At 50.4% G+C, this 19,243-nt stretch overlaps 1 protein-coding gene across 5 annotated transcripts in view; it reads left to right on the forward strand.

Annotated features, from left to right (window-relative positions):
* NCKAP5L (NCK associated protein 5 like) overlaps nt 1-19,243 on the forward strand; it is a 534,672-nt gene that overhangs the window by 140,198 nt on the left and 375,231 nt on the right. The window lies entirely within an intron of this gene.

Below are 19,243 nucleotides of genomic sequence, written 5' to 3' on the forward strand. Positions count from 1 at the left end.
CACAGAACATAGAAAACAAAGAAATTGATAAAACCAAACCTTAACAATTTTAAAACTTCATTAAAATCACAAAAGAAACAACTATTTTGTAACCTTCCTTAAACTACAGAATTTTAAATTTGTGAAATATTTACACCCCACATAATCGGCACACACATTAACAAGCGCCGCTTGAGATATGTCCAGAAACTGGGGAGAGGTAATAAACAAGACCAAGGTTTGCAGCCCCTATAGAGAAAGCATCTGTACTTCCATTTTAGCTTGCACCTCACTTTTCTCTAATCCTCCAGTCACCCAGTATACACTAAGCAATAATTTTAGTGATACTCTGATTGAAGCCCCCTAGAAGAGAACCACATTGCCACTACATGATTTTCAAAAAGACCTCTCCGCAAGGTAGGCCTAAGACAAAGTGATTGTAAATTTTTGTTTCCTGGGAGTATGACAAAAACAATGAAGGAGTCATCTTCTATGTGACAGACCTTAAAGGTTGATTCCATTGCAATGTCCTTTCTCTTCATGTTTGTTCCAAGAGACACATTTATCTGCTCTGGCCAGGACAAAAGGGGATCTCTAGTGGTGTCTAATTATGGGTGTTGCCCACCTCCGGGTGTTAAGATGGATTTCTAATTCTTGCTTGGTGGATAGAGTTTAGAAGGCCACCCTAGTTTTAGTGAACAGGGAAACTCTGGGGGCTTAGCCAAACCAATCAAGGTAGCATGGATTGTGGTCAAGGCTTAATCTCAAGAATTCCTAAAGAGATACCTAGTCTCTCACTATGGATATTCTTAGGGACGAGGCATTTTCCCCATAAAAATGAGCAAAACCAACAAGGGAAGTAAAGCAGAAGACTTAATGCACTGAATGGTGGGCTCCATCTTTTTTTGCAATTTTTCTGCTTGCTTGTTAGTTTCTGTGGTCTTCCCCTGCCATTCTAGGCGGGAACGACCGCAGTGTAAGTTTTGTCTTCAGCGAGAATCCTTTGTATTCCACCCCCAGGCTGCAGACTGTCTGAGAAGGCAGTAAGCGAGGGAGGAGTCTGCAGTACTTTGCCTTTCACCTTGCCTGAAAGGAACCACGTCTCAATGGGGGGGCTGGTTGTCCCGATTGGGCAGCCAGAGCGCCCCTTTCTATAAACTGCAGGGAGAGATTGCAGAAGTTGTGCTGTAGTTCCTGATAAATGCTCCCGAGCCTGGAAGCTGCTGACAAGTCGACCACCTCTGTAGCGATTTCCGGCGACCAGAGACCCTGCTGTGTAACCAGAGCCTGATGCAACCTTTCGATTCAGTTGACATGCGCCGGCTCCTACCCAGAGGCCGGTGACATCCACTAGTCTACAGATGACCTGCGCTTTGAGCCATCCCACAACGTGCTGCTACCTTTCTGGGCTGCAAACTGCCAATACGCTGGGACCTTGAGCCTGAGTGCGGTACATTGTCTTCTGAAGTCTGAATCCGTCCAAAACTGTGGTGGACTCCGGCTGGATCTCCAGAGACATGATTTAAATCCTTGAAGTCCCCTCAACAGAGTGCAGGACCAGGTTAATTAAGAGAATCCGACCAGCGATATTCGTTCTTCATCTGGCTGCTGTAATAAGGTGCCAATTCCACAAAGCCACGAGAATCTGTCAAACCTTTGCTGGAATCCTCTACTGCAAATTCCCTTCCAGTGTCCAGTTCTTTCGTCTCCAGACCAAGAATCCAGGGACCGGGTCCCGTGCTACTGCATCCTGAAGGCATCCACTCAGAAGCTCTTCTTTTCTCCTAGGGTACTGTGTGGGCTTGGGTGGGTGATTTGCGTGGTTGGGAGTTTGCTCATACCACTTGCCCAGACCTAATGCTGGAACGCATGTAGGGAGCCTTCTGTGAAGTCTCTGAACACTTTGACTAACTCTGAAGCTAATACGTACTTGTTTATGAATAGTGTTTCCCCACTTCTGAAAAGTAATAAGTATTGGTACTGTTTTCGAATTTTTAACTGAATGAGTGTAAAAGCTCACCAATAGGGTTTACCTGCCTTGAATAACATTGTGTCATTCTTAAAGTGTATCATTGGGTTTTGCTTTCCCTGGTCTGCTTTATACAGATCTAAAATAGTCTTTCAGTTAATGCGTGTCTTTGAGTTGCTCGTATCCCCTCTTAAAAGTATTAAGTTCTTACTCACCTTGAATAGCTGCTTCTCTTCTAAATGTGTAACCCTAGGTTGTTCTTCCCCAAATTGCTTTGGTACTATTCTAAAATAGTTTCATAAAGTTCTTATGTACCTTAGAAATTGTATTATGCACTTAAAAGTATAAAGGGTATAACTAGGTGTTACTATCAATTAGATAGTAGCTTGTAATGTACCAATAGGTCAACTGCTTACCTTGAAATACATAGTGTCTTTCTTAAAGCATAATTGGGTTTTGCTTTCCCTGATTTGCTTAGTGCATTCAAAAATAGTTATCGAGTGTTTGTCATGATCTCTGCTTCCAAAAGATCAGGACTTGCCCGACTCCCTTGGAAGCAGACCCATAACCCCGGTTCCGAGTGCCAGCCAGTCCCAATTGGGACCTTTTGGACCCTGTCCTGGCGCCAGTGGCACCAGGCTCATAAAGATGCCCAGTCCCAGCGCTGGAAGCGCCGGGCTCATAATGCTTGGGTGGACTTACCTGCAGCAGACCATGCTGCTTACTTACCTGCCAGTTGAACCCCTGATCCTCTTCTGTTTTGGACTACTTTTCCTGTTGGGTGGGGCAGGAGCCACTCCCTAGGTTCAGAACACTGGAACTCTTCTGGAAAGCAGGAACTCTTTTCTTACCTAGGCGTGGCTGTGGAAGGAGACACCTAAGCACTACAGGAGGCTATTTAAACCACACCCGATGGATGAATCTTGCTTTGCGTTATTCTGCATTCTCTGCAGCAGAACGCTCATCGTGTCTTCTGCTTCTGATCCAGGGCCTAAGGGAACAAAGGCTTACCATCCTGGAATCCAGTCTTCAGCAGCACCTGTAAAGACAAAGAAAGAACAGGTTAGCACTACGGTCTTCAGTGGCAGCGCATCTCTTACCTGGTCCATCGGCTGTCACCAACGCCTCGCGCTGCATTCCGGCATCTGAAAGACAAAGGCTTACCTACTCTTCGCATGCTCCGGAGGTCTTCGCACTGCATTCCGGCATTTGAAAGACAAAAGAAGGTGCGTTTAAAGACATTGGGGACTTTATTACTCACGTGCCATTACTCCTTCCCACGCCGAATCCAGTGGGTATTCAAGCACCCTTCAGCTTCTCTAAAGCTCCGAACTTGTACCTGCAAGATAAAAGGGACAGTTAGTGCGCATCGTGAAGCAGGCTACACGCGCTTACTTACGTGCTTCCAGGCGCTTCTATTCCTCACGCGGGTTCGATCCTCAACTCTCATCAGCCCGCCATCCGCCATCGCCGGAACCCTGCAAAACAAGAGATATCATTACAAAAGACTTTTAAGACATTTGAAGTGCCCCAGAACTTACCGTTCGTGCAGTTAACGACGGACAGCAGTCCTCTGAGGTCAAGAGGCCTGCACCCTTATCCAGTGAAGAAACTGGTTACGGCACCCTGCCCCGAGGCAGATGGAGAGCTCGGCGTTCACTTACCTAAGGTGAGGGCGTTAACCTTTGGGGTTCTACAGGAGAAGAGAAAGGGAAGAGGAGAGAGGCACCCAATAACCCCAGTTCATTAATCCCATATTTTCTATCTGCAGACATCTTACTCTTCGAGTCAGACATACAGTGCACAGAGGTCCAGCCCAAAGAGCCAACCGTGTGTTACACATCACCTTTGAAGATACGGCATTCACCCAGTCAAGACCGGCGCCTCTGCGGGAATCAGGTGAGCGTTACAGTGTTCTTATCTATCATTGAGTAACTTGAGGCCCATCCAGAAAACAAATGAGTTGTTTTACTAGCTCCGAACGGTTCTGGCATGGATTCACATGCTCATGAATATTCCCTGTCATCAGGCTGGGAATCCTCGGTAAAGAAAAAAATCAGTATCAGTTTTGTTTCTGATCTGTCTTTCTTAGTAACCAATCACTGATCTCTGGGTCATACTGCCCCCAGCCAATGACTGCCCTCTCCCTAAGCCCCGCCTCTGGCAGCCATCCTCAGATTTTTACCGCACACTCAAGTGTTGGGAGTCCTCGTGTTTAGCTCTCGAGTTTTTTACTGCGTTTTCACGTTTTTTCAGGAGAATTTCTAATTTTTTCGGTTTAATCGAGCCTCAAGCTCCACCGTTTCTACTTCCGATAACGGAGACCCGTTTCGGAATTCTTCTACGCCCCTCAAGGGTGAAGTTTTTGTCGAGTTTACACTTCTTGGAGGATTCCGGAATATCTGCGGCCTACCTCAACGGATATGGCCCAGGACAAGGTGAGCTTGACGCCTGGATCTAAGCTGTTCAGGAACTGCCCTGGATGCAGATTATATAACGTTTTTAAGGAGGACGAGCATTCGCGATGCCTCTACTGCCTCCATGGGGACAAGACGCACGTGGAGAAGGACTGTGCGTTCTGCAAGAACCTTTCGGAGCGGACAAAACAAGATCGTCGTTCCCGCCTCGCCACCTGGCTGGAGAAGGGCACAGCAAGTGAGAAGGCGAAGAAGAAGTCTGAGCGGGCTTCTAAGTCATTTGAGGGCGCCCCGGCGATGGGGGCCCAACAGAAGGCCAAGCACTGCAAATCCGCGGGCTCCGGGAGTGCCGAAAGGTCGGGCTCTTCGGTTGCCAAGCAGGGCGCTACTTCCCCGGCACGTTCGACCATGAGCCAGCGCTCTGGTTCGGGGAAAAGGAAGTCCGAGGACCCGGGTAGGCCGCTGGAGCGGACCCGGTCAATCTCGAAAGGGGAGCGAGGCGCTGAACGCCCCCCCAAGGCGAAGGCCCAGGACGCACCCAAGGTGGTGAGGGCTCTGATCTACCCGGCTAAGGCCTCTACCGAAGTGGTCGCTGCGACCCTGGCGGAGCCGGCTGAGACTACGCCAATGGAAATGGCCGCGGAGGGAATCCTCTTTCCAGCCCATCGCTAAGACCCCGGCTGAAAAAGAGGGGGCGGGGGGGCCGGTGGCCATTACAGACTCAGAATCAGCCTCTGAGGAGGAACTGGTGGAGACCGAGAAGGGCCTCAACGAAAGGTCCATAGGCCTCAACGAGAGGTTCAGAAACCTCAACGAGAGGTTCGATCCCAGGGGACGGTCCCTGCTGACGTGATCGAAGATAGCGACGACGAACAGGGCCCAATGGAGCGGCCATCCCATCCGTCGCAGCCATTGCCCGAGCCCCAGAATAGCTTGGCAGCCATTTTGTTGGCAGTCCAATCCTTATGTACCGAGATAAGGACGAGATTACCACGCACCCCGACGGAGGAGTGAAGAACCAGGCCCGTCGAGAAGCCCTCCGAACAAGTGGAGGAGAGTCCACCACGCTCCGCTCTTCGTGCCTGTGAGACCGGTGGACCCCTCATCCCCCTCGCCGGGAGAGGATACGGCGACAGATACGGGGACGGACGATGACGGCGGCGATGACACAGCAGACATCCCGTCGTCACCCCCCCACGGGCTTCCCCAGCCGACGACGTTGGCTCTTTCCATGCCATGATAACCAGGGAATCCGAGCTCTTCCAGCTCTGCCTTGAAGAACAGAAAAAGGAGGGGTTTCTATACCAACAACGAGAGGCTAAGAGGAAGACGGTCCTCGCGGTGCCTTTACTCGACGACATCTGGGACGAGGGGCTTGCTGTCCTCAAGAACCCTGCCCCGACACCCGCCAAGAGGGACAGGTACGAGAAGAAGTACCGATTCCCCGATGCCTCCCTCTTGTGCCTCAAGGCCCAGCCCACGCCAGACTCGGTCGTCTCGGCAGCGGCTAAGAAGAAGGCAGCAGGCACGATGGCTTCAACTTCCACTTCCCCGCCATACAGCAAGGGCAAGAAGTTGGACTCTATGGGACGACGAATCATCTCGTCGGCGGCGACGACGATTAAGGCGGCCAATGCCTTAGCGATTGTGGCCTGCTACGACAGGGAGCTCTGGTTCAAGATAGCTCCCCTGCTAGATTTCCTGCCTGATGACAAAAGGGCGGAGGCCCTAGAAATTCTGCAGGATGGTGAGGTGGCGTCGGATCACGCCATAACGGTGGCGACGGACATCGCCGATACTGGATTTCGTCAACTTGGCAACAGAGTTTGCCTCCGACGACGGGGATGGCTCAAGGAGACAGACTTTCGCCAGGACGCCCAGACCAGAGTGTTGGACATGCCGTTCGACGGCAACAACCTTTTTGGTAAGGTGGTGGATGAGTCTCTGCAGGCCATCAAGACCGACTCGGAGACGGCCCGGGCCCTTGCGATGCTTCAGCAGCGACGGCCCTTTTGGAGCCCCGGAGGCAGACAGGGTGCCTCCAAAGGATCCAGCGGTGGGTCCTCCGCTTACCGCCAGGCGGCCCGCTCCTCTCCCCAGGAACAGAGGTCGCGGCAAGCAAGGGGGATCCCGCCGTCCTCGTCAAGGAGGCCAAGGCGGCAAGGCCTCCTCCAAACAAGACTGACCCGGCCGTGCCGTCGTGTCCCCACCAAAGCACCCCGGTGGGAGGCTGGCTGACGAAGTTCGTCAGCATGTGGGGGTCCATCTCCACCGACCGTTGGGTGCTTGACACCCTGGCCAACGGGCACTCGCTGGAATTCCGAAAGAAGTGCCCTCACATTCCTCCCGTGGCCAGGAAGGAGAATCTCGTCCCTCAACTGCTGTTGGAAGTAAAGGCGATGCTCAAGAAAGGTGCCATCAAGCTCGTCCCCAGGAGGCTCCGGGCCTTTGGAGTGTACTCAAGGTACTTCCTCGTCAGACAGAAAACAGGCGGTTGGCACCCCAGCCTAGACCTGCGTCGGTTAAACAAATACATCAAGGTGCAGAAATTCAAGATGGTCACCCTGCAGCACGTGCTGGACAGCGGGAGAAAGGCGACTTCCTATCGTCGTTGGACCTGGAGGATGCTTACTTCAACATCCCCATTCTAAAAAGGCACAGGAAGTTCCTCATGTTCGTGGTTCAAGGACGCCGCTACCAATTCAGAGCCCTACCGTTCGGAATAAAGTCGGCACCCAGGGTTTTCACCAAGTGTCTGGCACCAGTGGCGGCGCGGCAGCGCCTGCAGGGGATCCACGTCTACCCCTACATGGACGACTGGCTAATCCGGGCAAGGTCAAGGGAACTCGCCGTCGATTATACGGCGAGGACCGTCCGGTTGCTCACGGAGCTGGGGTTTGCCATCAACTACCCCAAATCCCACCTGGTTCCATCGCGACTAGCACTGTTTTTGGGGGCGAAGCTCAATACATTGGAGCAATTGGCCTCCCCTTCAGAGGAGAGGACCAAGACCATCCTGGGCAAGGTATGGCGCCTGTTAGCCACGGACGTGGCCAGGGTGAGGTCCATCAAGTCCCTTCTCGGGATGATGTCCTCATGCATCTACCTTGTACCCCTTTGCAGACTTCGGATGCGTCCACTGCAGGAGTTCCTCGACGCCCGCTGGTTTCAGGCGAGGGGCTGCTTCGAGGATAGGATCCCCCTCGACCAGGAGTTCCGTCGGGCGATCCTATGGTGGGGCACCCGGGCCCACCTCACGACGGGCACGGACTTTCAAACCCCGGCGTTTCAGGAGACGGTGACTACGGACGCCTCTCTGGAGGGTTGGGGGGGCCCACACCGGAGATCTCCACACAAGAGGCCTTTGGCTCCCGGAGGAGAGGTCTCTTCACATCAACATCTTGGAGCTCCGTGCAGTGTTCTGGGCGCTAAAGTCGTTCCTCCCATCCCTCAAGGACAAAGTGGTGAGGGTCTTCACCGACAACACCACCACGATGTTCTACATACGGAAGCAGGGGGGCACCAGATCCCCGGCCCTATCCAAGGAGGCCCAGGATCTGTGGCACTGGGCCGTCGCCCAGGGGATGTTTCTGGTTACCTTCCACCTGGCAGGAATAAAAAACACCATCGCCGACTCACTCAGCGGGGAGCTGCGCTCATGCCACGAGTGGGAACTGCGCCAGGATCAAGTGGATCGACTCTTCCGACAATGGGGCAAACTGTAACGCTCACCTGATTCCCGCAGAGGCGCCGGTCTTGACTGGGTGAATGCCGTATCTTCAAAGGTGATGTGTAACACACGGTTGGCTCTTTGGGCTGGACCTCTGTGCACTGTATGTCTGACTCGAAGAGTAAGATGTCTGCAGATAGAAAATATGGGATTAATGAACTGGGGTTATTGGGTGCCTCTCTCCTCTTCCCTTTCTCTTCTCCTGTAGAACCCCAAAGGTTAACGCCCTCACCTTAGGTAAGTGAACGCCGAGCTCTCCATCTGCCTCGGGACAGGGTGCCGTAACCAGTTTTTTCCCTGGATAAGGGTGCAGGCCTCTTGACCTCAGAGGACTGCTGTCCGTCGTTAACTGCACCAACGGTAAGTTCTGGGCACTTCAAATGTCTTAAAAGTCTTTTGTAATGATATCTCTTGTTTTGCAGGGTTCCGGCGATGGCGGATGGCGGGCTGATGAGAGTTGAGGATCGAACCCGCGTGAGGAATAGAAGCACCTGGAAGCACGTAAGTAAGCGCTTGTAGCCTGCTTCACGATGCGCACTAACTGCCCTTTTATCTTGCAGCTACAAGTTCGGAGCTTTAGAGAAGCTGAAGGGTGCTGGAATACCCACTGGATTCGGCATGGGAAGGGGGAATGGCACGTGAGTAATAAAGTTGCCCAATGTCTTTAAACGCACCTTCTTTTGTCTTTCAGATGCGGGATTCAGCGCCGAAGGCCTCCGGAGCGTGCGAAGAGCTGGTAAGCTTTTGTCTTTCAGATGCCGGAATGCAGTGCGAAGACCTCCGGAGCATGCGAAGAGTAGGTAAGCCTTCGTCTTTCAGATGCCGGAATGCAGCGCGAGGCGTTGGTGACAGCCGATGGACCAGGTAAGAGATGCGCTGCCACTGAAGACAGTAGTGCTAACCTGTTCTTTCTTTGTCTTTACAGGTGCTGCTGAAGACTGGATTCCGGGATGGTAAGCCTTTGTTCCCTTAGGCCCAGGATCAGAAGCAGAAGACACGATGAGCGTTCTGCTGCAGAGAATGCACAATAACGCAAACCAAGATTCATCCATCGGGTGTGGTTTAAATAGCCTCCTGTAGTGCTTAGGTGTCTCCTTCCACAGCCACGCCTAGGTAAGAAAAGAGTTCCTGCTTTTCAGAAGAGTTCCAGTGTTCTGAACCTAGGGAGTGGCTCCTGCCCCACCCAACAGGAAAAGTAGTCCCAAACAGAAGAGGATCAGGGGTTCAACTGGCAGGTAAGTAAGCAGCATGGTCTGCTGCAGGTAAGTCCACCCAAGCATTATGAGCCCAGCGCTTCCAGCGCTGGGACTGGGCATCTTTATGAGCCTGGTGCCACTGGCGCCAGGACAGGGTCCAAAAGGTCCCAATTGGGACTGGCTGGCACTCGGAACCGGGGTTATGGGTCTGCTTCCAAGGGAGTCGGGCAAGTCCTGATCTTTTGGAAGCAGAGATCATGACAGCACCCCCCCCTCAAGGCCCCTCCCAAACCGGGCTTCTCCGGGGGTTTGGGCTTGTTAGGAAATGTTCAATGAAATCTTTTGATTAGACGAGGCGTGTGGACATATTCTGCAGGTTCCCAGGATCTTTCTTGGGGACCGTAGCCTTTCCAGTCAATCGGGTAAAATAGTTTAGATTTGGAGATCTTTGAATCCAGGATGCTTTTGACTTCAAACTCGAGTTCTCCATCAACTAGAATAGGTTTTGGAGATGTAGTTAGTCGGGTTTGAGGGTGCACGGGTTTTAATAGAGAGACGTGGAAGACCGGATGTATCTTCATGTGAGGAGGCAAGTCCAACTTGACCGCTACTGGATTTACTATGGTAGTGATGGAATAGGGACCAAGGTATCTTGGGTTGAATGTGCGTGGTCCTTTTAGAGGTAGATATTTGGTGGATAACCAGACTTGATCTCCTACTTGATATTGGGGGGGCTTCCTTCCGATGTTGGTCTGCTCCTTTCTTGTATTGTTCTTTAGCCCTTTGAAGGTGAGAAACGGCTTCCTTAAAGGCTTGGGTGATTGTAGAATGCAGGTGGTCTACTGCTGGTGTTCCAAGATCTTGGAGTGGATCCAACTCCGAGGTTCGAGGGTGACTACCGTATAAAAGAAAAAACGGGGTCTTCCCAGTTCCCGAGTGGACAGAGTTATTGTAGGCATATTCGGCTATCCAAAGGATATCTTTCCAAGTTTTTTCAGTTTGTTGTAGCATGCAGTGCAAATACTGTTCCAGAGTTTGATTGGTCCTCTCGGTTTGTCCGTCGGTTTGAGGGTGGTGGCTGGTCGAAAGTCTCACATCAATTTGAGCCGACCGACAGCAACTTCGCCAAAAATGAGAAATAAATTGACTACCTCGATCCGAAATTAGAACTGAAGGAAAACCGTGCAGTCGGACGATGTTTTCGAGAAATTCTCGGGCCAGAGTTGCTGCTGTTGGTAAGCCTTTGAGTGGAATGAAATGCGCCATCTTGGAGAATAGGTCCACGATTACTAGGATCGTATTGTATCCGGAGCATGGAGGTAGATCGGTGATGAAGTCCATAGAAAGCGTATGCCAAGGGCAAGGCGGGATGTCAATAGGGCGTAAGAGGCCGGCTGGTTTTTCCTTTTGACTCTTGTTTTGGGCGCATACTCCACAGGACATTATAAAGTCTCTGATATCTTTTTTCCAAGACGGCCACCAGAAGTAGCGCTTGATCTTTTCCGAGGTCTTGGTCATACCGGGATGTCCTTCCATTAAAGAATCGTGATAACAAGAGATTACCTTTTTCTGTAAATCTGTGCTGGGCAGGTATAACCGTTCTTGGAAATATAATAGGTTGTCCTTCACCGTAAAGTCCTTTCCCTGCGGATGCCAATTCTGTATGTCTGCTGGAGTTACCAGTAGCCTGGCTTTATCCTTAACTTCCTCTATGGATTGTGTGGCGATTACACCTAGAATTCTTTGTTCGGGAATGATAGGTACAGGTTTAGGATTGATCAAATGTTCTTCCACTCTCATCCGAGAAAGAGCATCAGCTTTACCGTTTTTTGTACCAGGTCGATAGGTAATTATGAAGTCAAACTCGGCAAAGAATAGTGCCCAACGGAGTTGCCTAGAGGATTGAGCTTTTGCGGTTTTCAAATATTGCAGGTTTCGGTGATCTGTAATCACAGTAACGGTGTGTCGGGCCCCCAGAAGATAATGCCGCCAAGCCTTAAAGGCGGACTTGATAGCTAGAAGTTCCTTATCAGTAATAGTGTAATTGATTTCAGGAGGCGAGAATTTGCGGGACCAAAATGCCACGGGATGCAACTGATTGGTTACTGGGTCCTTTTGTGATAGAACTGCCCCCATGGCAAGGCTCGAAGCATCAGTTTCAACGATGTAGGGGAGTTCTGGGCGAGGATGTTTTAAGATCGGTGCAGAGATAAATCTAGTCTTCAAATTCTGGAAAGCTTGTTCCGCCTCGGTAGACCATTCAAAACGTTTGTTTTTCTTTAACAAGGCGGTGATGGGCTGGACTATGCGAGAGAATTCGGGGATAAACCTGCGGTAAAAGTTAGCGAAGCCTAACATGCTTTGAACACCTTTTACGGAGGATGGCGATGGCCATTTGAGAATTGCATCGACCTTCTTTGAATCCATACGCACTCCGCTAGGTGATAATATGAATCCCAAGAATTCAACTTCAGTCACGTTGAAAACACATTTTTCCAACTTAGCGAAAAGTTTGTGTTGACGCAATCTCTCGAGGACCATTTTCACGTGTTTCCGATGTTCAGTTTCCGATGAAGAATAAACGAGGATGTCGTCAATGTAAACAACAACACACACATCTATGAGCTCTCTGAGGACATTGTTCATAAAATATTGAAAGGCGGCCGGGGCATTGCAAAGTCCGAAGGGCATGACCGGATATTCAAATAGCCCATACTTGGTGCGGAAGGCCGTCTTCCATTCATCGCCCTCTTTTACTCGTACCAAGTGGTAGGCTCCTCTAAGATCCAGCTTTGTATATATGCATGCTTTTCTGACTTGGTCCAGGAGTTCAGGGATCAAAGGTAACGGATATCTATTCTTAACGGTGATCTGGTTCAGGGCGCGATAATCTATACAAGTTCTAAGGTCCCCTTCTTTTTTTGGACCGAAGAACAAAGCTGAGGAAGCAGGGGACTTGGAAGGACGATAAACCCATTTGCTAGGTATTGATCCAGGTATTGTCGGAGGTGAAGATTCTCAGGCTCGGTGAGGGCATAAATTCTACTACAAGGAGGAGTAGATCCAGGTATCAGGTCTATCTGGCAGTCATAAGACCTATGAGGAGGTAGAGAGTTAGCCGGATCCTTCCGGAAAACATCTTGGAATTCTAGGTATTCAGGAGGTAACTGGGGAGCCTCCGAGGAAATTGCTGCCAGTGCAACACCAGGTCGAGGGTGACAAGTAGAGACACATTCTGGAAACTGAACCGTTCTTGCTCGCCAATCGATCTGAGGATTGTGCTTCTCTAACCAAGGAATTCCTAGAATAATCTGGAACTGAGGGGCCTTGATCACATCGAACACGATCTTCTCATGGTGTCCATCTTGACTTACTAGCGTCACTTCTTGGGTGGTATGCGTTACTGGTCCGGAGGCTATCTCCGTACCATCCACCGTAGTAATGACGTCCTTTACAGCCTTCGGACAAAGAGTCAGATTCATCCTTAAAACCATTTCATGATCCACATAATTGCCGATGGCACCGCTGTCGACGTAAGCTTCAATCGCATGTAATCGATCCGGATGTTCAGGGCTAATGAGGACCATAGGTATCACGAAATGCGAGGTCACTGAACTGGTTTTAACGCTCGGCAAGAGGACCTCTATTCTTGTCGGGCGAGGTCGTTTCCCAGCTCAGAGTTTGTGACCCTGGTAACTGCAGTTCCTACTGCCTTCTTGGCTGGTTTCACCAGACAGTCTCGAAGAAAGTGCCCCGAGTTTCCGCAATAGAGGCATAATTGCAGCTGTTTTCTCCTTTCCCGCTCCTTTTGTGTTAGTGGTCCTTTCAGGCCCCCTATTTGCATGGGTTCCCCGGAGTCTACTCCTTTGGTAGGAGTTGGTGGTTTGGAAAATACTCGAGCATCAAACTTGGAACGATCGGCCTTCCTGTTCTGCAGTCTGTGGTCAATTTGAACGACTAAGTCAATATAGTCCGAACAGTCTTGCGGGGGATTCACTACTTGGGTTAACACATCTTTGAGCTCTCCACGTAGACCTCTATAAAACAGCGTAATCCTTTTGTCCTCAGGCCATCGAGTTTCCACTATCAGTCTGTTGAAAGACGCAATATAAGCCAAAAGGTCTTGATTACCCTGTCGCAATGAAAGGAGCTCATTGTCCAAGGCCTGCCCCTGTGAATGTCTTGCAAACAGTTTTTCCATACTGAGCTGAAAAGCTTGAAAATCATGGAGAACCGGATCATCTTGATTAACTAGAGGGATCGACCAGTCTGCCGCATTGCCACTAAGGTACGAAAGCTACCTTAGCTTGATCAGTTGGAAAGGCTGCTGGCCGGCATAAGAAGTGCAACCGGCACTGATTAATAAATACTGCAAACCTCTTTGGGTCACCAGAAAATCGTTCGGGCGGAGCCAGAGGTACATTCCCAGGTAGGTTGATCTGCACTGGGTTCGTAGAGGATGTTGAAGGAAGATTTGCCCCTGATGCGGGTAACGGAGTTTGTCCGGCTTGTGACTGTAGCAATTGTCTAGCGAGATCGTCTGTTCGCTCCTTGGAAATAATCAGTTCCCTTCTTAGAGCATTCGTTTCCTGACGGGCTGCATGCACTTCTGCTCTTAGTTCCCCAAGTAACTGGGCTAGCTGGTCGGTATCCGAGGTTTCCATAGCGCCTGGGTGGGAGTTTTGCGGTAGGCTTTGTGTTCTGTAACGCTCACCTGATTCCCGCAGAGGCGCCGGTCTTGACTGGGTGAATGCCGCATCTTCAAAGGTGATGTGTAACACACGGTTGGCTCTTCGGGCTGGACCTCTGTGCATTGTATGTCTGACTCGAAGAGTAAGATGTCTTAGGCAAGTGAACGCCGAGCTCTCCATCTGCCTCGGGGCAGGGTGCCGTAACCAGTTTCTTCACTGGATAAGGGTGCAGGCCTCTTGACCTCAGAGGACTGCTGTCCGTCGTTAACTGCACAAACGGTAAGTTCTGGGCACTTCAAATGTCTTAAAAGTCTTTTGTAATGATATCTCTTGTTATGCAGGGTTCCGGCGATGGCGGATGGCGGGCTGATGAGAGTTGAGGATCGAACCCGCGTGAGGAATAGAAGCGCCTGGAAGCACGTAAGTAAGCGCTTGTAGCCTGCTTCACGATGCGCACTAACTGTCCCTTTTATCTTGCAGGTACAAGTTCGGAGCTTTAGAGAAGCTGAAGGGTGCTGGAATACCCACTGGATTCGGCGTGGGAAGGAGTAATGGCACGTGAGTAATAAAGTTGCCCAATGTCTTTAAACGCACCTTCTTTTGTCTTTCAGATGCGGGATGCAGCGCCGAAGGCCTCCGGAGCGTGCGAAGAGTAGGTAAGCTTTTGTCTTTCAGATGCCGGAATGCAGCGCAAGGCGTTGGTGACAGCCGATGGACCAGGTAAGAGATGCGCTGCCACTGAAGACCGTAGTGCTAACCTGTTCTTTCTTGGTCTTTACAGGTCCTGGTGAAGACTGGATTCCAGGATGGTAAGCCTTTGTTCCCTTAGGCCCAGGATCAGAAGCAGAAGACACGATGAGCGTTCTGCTGTAGAGAATGCAGAATAACACAAAGCAAGATTCATCCATCGGGTGTGGTTTAAATAGCCTCCTGTAGTGCTTAGGTGTCTCCTTCCACAGCCACGCCTAGGTAAGAAAAGAGTTCCTGCTTTCCAGAAGAGTTCCAGTGTTCTGAACCTAGGGAGTGGCTCCTGCCCCACCCAACAGGAAAAGTAGTCCCAAACAGAAGAGGACCAGGGGTTCAGCTGGCAGGTAAGTAAGCAGCATGGTCTGCTGCAGGTAAGTCCACCCAAGCATTATGAGCCCGGCGCTTCCAGCGCTGGGACTGGGCATCTTTATGAGCCTGGTGCCACTGGCGCCAGGACAGGGTCCAAAAGGTCCCAATTGGGACTGGCTGGCACTCGGAACCGGGGTTATGGGTCTGCTTCCAAGGGAGTCGGGCAAGTCCTGATCTTTTGGAAGCAGAGATCATGACACAAACCCCAGATCGACCTGTTCGCGACGGACTCCAAGTGCCAGAGGTTCGCCTGCAGGTTCCCACAGCCGAGGAGCATGAGCCATGCTTTTTCGTTCCCCTGGGACGGCCTGTTTCTATACGCGTTCCCTCCGTTGCCGTGGCTGCTCCACCTCATCAGCCAGCTCAAGAAGTCCAGGTGCAGATCCTCGTCGCACCGGCGTGGCCGAGGCAGGTCTGGTTCCCGGACCTTCTGGACTTGTCAACGTCCCCGCCAGTCAGGCTGCCGGCGGACGCGGATCTTTTCTCCAGAGAAGGAGGCGCCATTCTACACCATGACCCACAGTCGCTGAACTTGCAGGCCTGGCTCCTGCAGCACTAGAGTTTGGAGGGTACGATATCCCGGCTGATTGCAGAGAGGTTCTTGCAAAGGCCAGGGTGTCCTCAACTCTCAAGTGTTACGGTCATAAATGGAAGAGGTTCTCTGTCTGGTGCCGTGCGCAGAAGATTAACCCTCTGCGGATTACGGCCCCTCAGGTGCTGCCGTACCTACTGTTGCTGGCCAAAGCTGGACTGGCTCACGCCTCCATAAAAATACATCTGGCTGCCATCTCCCGATATACCAGGACTACGGGACGGACGTCCTTGTGGTCTCATCGCCTGGTAAAAGAATTTATGAAGGGACTATTCCGATCATTCCCGCCGGTGAAGGCCCCTGCCCCGGCGTGGGAGCTTAATGTGGTGCTGACCAGGCTCATGGGAGCCCCATTCGAGCCTATGCATTCGGCGCCTTTGAAGTTCCTGTCATGGAAGACAGCGTTCCTCGTGGCCATCACCTCTGCACGACGAGTGGGAGAGATTCAGGCCCTATCTTGCAAGCCTCCATACTTGACTTTTCATGACATGAGGGTGGTGATGAGGACGCACCCCTCCTTCATGCCCAAGGTGCCGTCGGACTTCCACCTCAACGAGCCCTTGGTGTTACCAGTTTTCTTCCCGTCGCCTTTGACGTTGGCCGAGAGGGCTTTGTACTTGCTGGATGTAGCTAGAGCGCTGAAGTTCTACGTGGACCGCACAAAAGAGTTTTCGGAAGACGTCACAACTATTTGTGAACTTTGGGTCTGTGAATCAAGGGAAGGCTCTCTCGAAGACTTCCATTTCCAGATGGCTCTCTGGCTGCATCATGCATTGTCGTCTCCGGTTGGCAAACCGACCGCTTCCCGGCCGTCCGAGAGCCCATTCGACCAGAGCGATCGCTGCTACCACGGTGTTCCTGTCTGGTGTGCCCCTGCTGGACATCTGCAGGGCTGCTACGTGGAGGTCGACGCACACCTTCACAAGATTCTACTGCGTCGATCGGGACTCCAGGGAGGAGTCCAGGGTCGGCCAAGCAGTGCTGCGCAACCTGTATGCTTAAGGTGAGCCTGGTGAGGAGGTAAGAGATGCTTAATGTTGAGTTGTTGTATTGCTTAATGTTGAGCCTGTTGCCACCTCCTGTGGTTGTGCATGTGTATACTGATATGTATTCTTTTATTCATGAGCATGTGAATCCATGCCAGACCCCATGCTGGAGAAGGAACAAGTTACTTACCTGTAACTGTTGTTCTCCAGCATGGGTCTGGCATGGATTCACATGCGAACCCTCCCACCTACCCCTCTGCGGCTCTTCACTTGGTCATACTGCCACTTGGCGTGCTACCAAATCTGAGGATGGCTGCCAGAGGCGGGGCTTAGGGAGAGGGCAGTCATTGGCTGGGGGCAGTATGACCCAGAGATCAGTGATTGGTTACTACTAAGAAAGACAGATCAGAAACAAAACTGATACTGATTTTTTCTTTACCGAGGATTCCCAGCCTGACGACGGGGAATATTCATGAGCATGTGAATCCATGCCAGACCCATGCTGGCGAACAACAGTTACAGGTAAGTAACTTGTTCCTTTATAAGGTGTAAACTTGCAACATGTTTGGTTTATTATGGGATTTCATAACGAGTGTCACTGCATGACTGACCGGGTCAACTGCCCTTGAATTACTGATAGTATTCTAAAAGTATATCTAACCTGGTCTTATTCCCCAAGAACTGTGTAGTACTTTCCTGAATGTATAACCTTATGTTTGACTCTCCTTGACTTGCTTCTTGCTCCTCTGAAAAAGGTTATACCTTGGTGTTTGTATACCATAGGTATTGAATTGGTTTTAATGATTGTGTTGATATGATGTTATAGTACTTACTTACTCAAGATTTATCTTGGCCTACTTGTATTTAAATAAACCCTTTATTTTTACAATGTACTGTTTCAGTGCCATATATATATATGCTACAATTTCTTTGCCATAAGCTACAGCCCTTTACCCCCCCGCCCCCCCCCCCAAGATGAGCGTGGCTGCTCTGTCTATGCTACCAAATGTTCTCAGGTGGTACAGCCTTATATTAAGAGTGGATTATGTACTGTTTCAGATGTATGGTTTTATGAAGCCTTATTTGTGCTTTAGAAAAAATGTCCTAACATGAAGTCCCAGTGGAAAAAAAGGACAGTGCAGGGGCTGGAATAATAAAGGAGTAAACCAAAAATAGACCTATTAAATTGGGTAACCTATTTAGCTGGAGCTATATCTAACACAGTGGTAACTAGAGGGACAGCCCTGAGATTGACAGGACTATGGGCTGGAAGTAGAACTGAACTTTCAGGGCAGCCACCCTGCTGTGTGATTGACAGCCTAGGCTGTGCATGAATGGGAGAAACATGCTTAAAAGGCGAGGGTTTTGGGTTTAGAGGCAGAGTCGACCACTGGGAGAAATACCTGACGAAGAAACCGTGAACAAAGCTTGCTGTATCCTCATGGACCTTTGAATTGCCCGGTGAAGCCCTGCTGCTGTGCTGAAACTCCTTTTTCAATTTGACAGAGAAGCTCTGGAAGGGACGACTTCTTCCCTTTGGTTAGTGGGACCAACTAACCCTGATATGAACTCTACTGGACCATCTTCCCTGACTGTCTGTACTTCTTAGCTGCTGCAAGAACCGAGGGGCGGGGGTCGAGAAATCCGTGCAGTTCCCGAAATCCAGCCAGAAGCTCCAGGAGTCACCCAGGACCCTCCAGAAGCAGGATGACCACAGCTCGAGTCCCCTCACCAGAGTGAAGGACTCAAAGAGTGAAGGAAGCCCAACCGGTATCCGAGATCTGTGACGGTGTTGTTTACTAAGCGCTGAAACCGCAAAGTGCTGCTGATCCAAAAAAGAGCCGTAGCTGCCGACGACCTCCAAAGTGCCGCCGCAGGAGCCCTCTAGACGTCCTCCCTCTTGTCCCCACGACTGAGGCTCAGGAACCCAGGGTCTGCACCGGTGCGACAGGACAGAATCCAAGTGGACCACTCTTCTAACCAGAGGTACTGTTTAGACTTTGGGTAATCACCTCATTGACTTTTAGCAGTGCTTTCCTCAGTTTGGAATTGCATTGGCTTACTTTTAGAGTTGAGTCCAACTCTTTTTTCTCACAGGCTTAACAGCTTGTGACCCTACAAGGGATTTTCTACAAACTCTCTAACTTTGTGCAAGACTGTTTCTGATCTAAGAAGTGCCTCAGCTCCATAGACTGTGTTCCAATTAACTTTGGCTGTCCTAGCTCCATGAAGACTCTTATAGTCCATTGACTTTGATATCGTTTGCCCCTCATAGGTGGTAATTTGTTGTAGACCGTTACTGCTGGGAAAGGCTTGTCTAGATTTCATTGGAACATTTAGTTGTCCTCCTATTTACTGAGAACCTTTTTAACCTTTTTCCTTCCTTAAACCTTTCCTTTCTGCAACCTCAGAATCTGCCAAGTATAACTAGAGTGATAAATGCCAGTACTGTCCCTGTGATAGAAGTCACCTCAGGGTGTAGGAATTCTGTATGAAGCATATCTAAAAATAGTTTTCGGAATCAGAACAAGTTAGTGGATAATCTTTGAAGTATATTTACATTGTTA

Source organism: Ambystoma mexicanum, chromosome 3q (genome assembly GCF_040938575.1).
Source record: "Ambystoma mexicanum isolate Mex_15411 chromosome 3q, UKY_AmexF1_1, whole genome shotgun sequence".
NCBI lineage: Eukaryota > Metazoa > Chordata > Amphibia > Caudata > Ambystomatidae > Ambystoma > Ambystoma mexicanum.